The sequence below is a fragment of the Talpa europaea genome (assembly GCF_964194135.1).
Source record: "Talpa europaea genome assembly, chromosome: 5".
NCBI lineage: Eukaryota > Metazoa > Chordata > Mammalia > Eulipotyphla > Talpidae > Talpa > Talpa europaea.
Genome location: NC_140071.1, coordinates 87625101 through 87630408, shown reverse-complemented (window position 1 = coordinate 87630408; position 5308 = coordinate 87625101).

The window sequence follows — 5308 nt, the reverse complement described above, 5'->3', positions numbered from 1 at the left end:
TTTGACTGGGTTATTTTCTTTGTTGTTGTTGAGTCTCATCAGCTCTTTGCAGATTTTTGTGATCAGTCCTTTATCATTAGTGTTGGGTGCAAAAATGTTCTCCCAGTTGGTGGGGTTTCTCTTTGTTTTTGTTATTGTCTCTTTTGCTGTGCAGAAGCTCTTTAATTTGATGTAGTCCCAGCTGTTTATCTTTGCCTTTACTATCACTGCTTTGGGTGATGTGTCTGTAAAGATGTCTTTGATATGCAAATCACATAGTGTTTCACCTATATTTCCTTCTATGTATTTTATGGTTTCAGGTCTTATGTCTAGTTCTTTAATCCATTTTGAGTTGATTTTTGTGTATGGTGTGAGGTAGTGGTCAAGCTTCATTCTTTTGCATGTAGCGACCCAGTTTTCCCAGCACCATTTATTGAACAAACTTTCTTTGCTCCAATGCATATTCTTTGCTCCTTTGTCAAAGATTAGTTGACCATAAATCTGTGGGTTTATTTCTGGATTTTCTATTCGATTCCATTGGTCTGTATGTCTGTTCTTGTTCCAATACCATGCAGTTGTGATGATTATGGCTTTGTAGTATAGTTTGAAGTCTGGGAGTGTGATGCCTCCATTTCCTTCTTTTTTTTTTCAGTAGAGCTTTGGCTATTCCGGGTTTTTGGTGATTCCATATGAATTTCATCAATAATTGTTCTATTTCTTTGAAGAATGACATTGAAATTTTGATTGGAATAGCATTGAATCGGTAGATTGCTTTTGGTAGGATGGCCATTTTAATAATGTTTATTCTTCCAATCCATGAGCAGGGGATGTCTTTCCATTTCTTTGTGTCTTCTTCTATTTCTTTTAACAGTGTTTTATACTTTTCTTTGTATAGGTCCTTTACCTCTTTTGTTAGATTTATTCCCAAATATTTGATTTTTTTTGTTTCGATAATAAAAGGGATGTTTTTTTTTTATTTCTTCTTCTTCAGATTTATTGTGTGTGTATAGGAAGGCTACTGACTTTTGCGTGTTGATTTTGTATCCTGCCACTTTACTGAACTGATTGATAAGTTGGATTAGTTTTTCTGTGGAGTTTTTGGGGTTCTCTAAGTACATTATCATATCATCTGCAAATAGTGATAGTTTGACTTCTTCTTTTCCTATTTGGATTCCTTGTATGTCTTTCTCTTGTCTTATTGCTCTGGCTAGGACTTCCAGTATTATTTTGAAAAGCAGTGGTGAGAGTGGACATCCTTGTCTTATCAAGTAAACATTTCTCTATACTAAAATCAGAAAGATACTTTATGTTTGCTTCTTGAAGGTTATGGTTTTACTTTTTATATTTAGCTTATGATCTATCATAAATTAATTTTGTGTTAGGGATGTATCAGAAAGGAAGGCACACTTTTGAATTTATGTAATTATTTGCTCCAGTATCTTCTATCAATAAGATTTTTTTTTTTTAATCATTGAATTGACTAAGTGCTTTTCTCCAAAATCAGTATGGATTCGTTTCTGGACTCACTGTTTTTTTTCCAATGTTATATTTTCTATCTTTTCACTAATACCAGTTTGTGAGGTTTAAGAGCTAAACTTAAGATGCAATATTATGTGCTGCCTTGACATGAGAAACTTGGAGGACCTCAGATGGTCTAACCACAAGTTGCCTTCCCTACACTGCTCCACTGGATAAGGAACCCTAAAAAGAAATCCTCTTTATCAAGGGAGCCAGACACAATTCCTGCTTACTCCTGAGTAGTAGGTTACAGTTCCCAGCCAGACTGTAGAATTATTTAAACAAGTCAATCACATTGTTCTTTAGGAGCAGGGGTGGCCCCACATTCCAGATATTACAAAACCTGTCTCCTACAGCCCCTGGTTTTTCCTCTAAGCCAAACTGCAGTCCCTTTGTGGCCCTGTGTAGTACCTGGTGTTCTCCACAGAGTTGTATATGCACATGTAAACTGTTGCCTATCTCATTTGAGTGTGGGAATTATTTCCTCACCGGTGAGGTGAAAAGGAGGTGAGCAAAAACATTATTAGATTTTGGAAAGAATCAGAATTGAGCTAAATATGTTCTATGCATTACCAGTTTGTTATCATAGCGAGTTATTTATTTCTTTTTTATTGTATTACTTTTTTATTGGGGTAATATTGGTTAATGTCAATGATGTTGTTGCAAATAGCAAGATCTAATTTTTTTTTTTTTAATAGGCGAGCAGATGCCATTGTGTATCTTTATTGCTCCTCTGTCCTTAGGCGCCTTCCATAGCTTGGCTGCTGTAAATAGTACTGCAATTAACATAGGAATTCAGATATTCCTTTCATTTAGTGTTTTTACATTCTTCATGTATACAGCTAAGAGTGGAATTGCTGGATATATGGTAGATCTACTTTTAATATTTTTAGAAATCTCCACACTGGTTTTCATAGGGGCCCAGTCTACATCCCCACCAGTAGTGTATGAGGGTTCATTGTTTCCCAAATTCTCACCAACTTGCTGTTTCTGGTTTTTCTGATATGGATCATTCTCACAGGTGTAGAGTGGAATCTCATTGTGATTGATTTGCATTTCCCTGATGAAAATGATGATGAGAATTTTTTCATGTGCCTGTTGGTCATCTATATGTATTCTTTGGAGAAGTGTCTATTTGGCTCTTCTGTCCATTTTATGATTGAGTGATTTGTTTTCTTTTTGTTGGGTTGTAATTTCATTAAGCTTAATTTTTATCAATAAAATTAAGAGTTTAATACGTAGCATGTTTGACATATTTGCCTTATATAGCACATTGTTCAGCTCATCAAAATCACACATAAGTCTGTTACTTTCCTTACCCCACTCATGTACTATATTATTATAAATTTCATTTGCCCACATACAAATTTAAAAAGGTTTAATAATTTTATTTTTTTATTATTATATTTTTTAAAGATTTATTTATTTATTTATACAAGCACTGGGTAGTCAGAAGCACGGGAGGGTGAGAGAATTCACCAGAGCCAGAGCGGGGAGCAGAGCAGGCAGAAGGACCCAAGTACACTGCTGAGGGGAGCAGTGGGCAACAGGAGAAGTCGGCGCGCCATATGGGACCCTCACCCGGTGGTGGCCGGGGATTGAACCGGTACTGCAGAGGCTGCCGGCAGCTTCACAGCCCAGCGCTCAATTGCTGCGCCATGGGGGAGGCCCGGGTTTAATAATTTGTTTTTTTTTTTTTATTTATAGTTTTTTTTTTAAAGATTTATTTATTTATTTACACAAGCACTGGGTACAGTCAGAAGCATGCGAGGGTGAGAGAACCCACCAGAGCCAGAGGGGAGAGCAGAACAGGCAGACTGATGAAGTACACTACTAAGGGGAGCAGCGGGTGCGGCAGGAGAGGTCTGCACGCCATGTGGGACCCTCACCGGTGTCCGGGGATTGAACCGGCACCACGGAGGCTATTAGCAGCTTCTCAGCCCAGCGCTCAACTTCTGCGCCACCGGGAAGGACCTGGTTTAATAATTTTAAATCAATGTAAAAGTGCAGCTTAAAACTTTGCTTTCTGCAATTATTTTTGGATGATTTCAATTTATAGAGAAGTTTTATGATAAAACTTTTAAATGTTTAAATTATTTGAAGAAAATAAGAATTTCTCATGTGTAAAAGAAAATCTGCTAATACATTTTATTTAGTACAATTTTACAAAGAATATATTTTGTAGCATTAGAAATAATTTTAAATGATAATAGCACAGTCTATAAACAATGGGTTCCTCAATCTAATATTTTCTTTTAACTCATTTATATATTGTTTAAACTTAAAGTTTTTGGTTTTTTCTTGTAATTAGAAAATTAATTCATATATATTCTATAAGTGAAAAAAGAGAAGGAAAGTATATTCATTATTCCATCACCTAAAGAAATAATTTTGCAATGTATTGTCAATGCTATGCTGATGATACAATGAAAAATGACATTAAAACCTCCAGATAGTACATAATGTAATGAGTTCGTAGTTTCTTGTTAAATTATTCAAAGTAAATAAATGACAACAGGGTGGAGCAAAATTTAATAGGAACAATCTATGAGCAATAGGCGTAGAACAGAATGATAGGGCTCAGGTATACAAAATTCTGATGGTATAGTTTAATCCAAGCACAGCATTTAAGGTGTCTAGAAGAATGAATTCAGTATTCTTCAGGCAGGAATTACAGGAATATTATTTTTCTTAATTGTTTTTTGATGGATATTCATGATTCCCAGAAAGCAGGATTTGAAGTTAGGCCTCTGACAGTTTCTAAAGTACCAATATATTCTATGCCTCCAATTAAGGAATGATGCATAAACATAAAACAATGCAACAGCCTGGGAGTTCTCTGGGGATTCACAGCATCACATGGCTTAGTGGATTGATAATGAGATAAAGAATCTTGGGCCTCCCGGGTGGCGCAGCGGTTGAGCGCTGGGTTGCGAAGCTGCCCGCAGCCTCTGTAGCGCCGGTTCGATCCCCGGCTGCTCCCCGGCCACCGGAGGAGGGTCCCACATGGCGCGCAGACCTCTCCTGCCGCCCGCTGCTCCCCTCAGCAGTGTACTTCGGTCCTTCTGCCTGCTCTGCTCCCCGCTCTAGCTCTGGTGAATTCTCTCACCCTCCCGCGCTTCGGACTGTACCCAGTGCATGTATAAAAACAAAAAACAAACAAAACAAAATAATAAATAAATAAAACATGCCTCTATTAAAAAAAAAAAAAAAGAATCTCTAGCCTTTTGGTTACAAGGTAAGCTAGGGTGGGGTAACCAAAAATCATTATTGGTCAATACCTTTCAGGGTAAAATGAATTGCTTGTCTCAGTTCAGTTTTAATTACCAGTCGAGAGGCATTTGTTATCACTTATCGATCCAATGAGTGACCCCTTACCACTGTAGTTCACTGATCGTGAAAACTATAGCAGCAAAAAAAATCTATATGTACCGTTATTCTGGCCATATCTTTAAGGACAATCTGTTCACCCACTTTCCTTAAGTCTAACTCCTTAGATTTAAAATTGTTCACTAACTAGAAAATTCACTTGCATTTTCTGAATTACTGATTACATCTAAGCCAAAGCTGATTCTATCCTTCTGTCTTTTTCCAGATGAAGAAACTGTAATATCTTTATCTTGGTACTAAAAACTGTGCTTGTTCTGAGAAAAATATGCAGTTTCATTGTTTATTTTAGTAGCTAATTGATGTCTGGATTGTCTGTGGTGGAACTTTTGACTTTTTCGCTAATGCATGGTTTTACTGTAAGAGTTTTCTGTGGTATATCTGAGAAATAGCTGCTTTGTACTCCATATCAGAGTCAATTGGG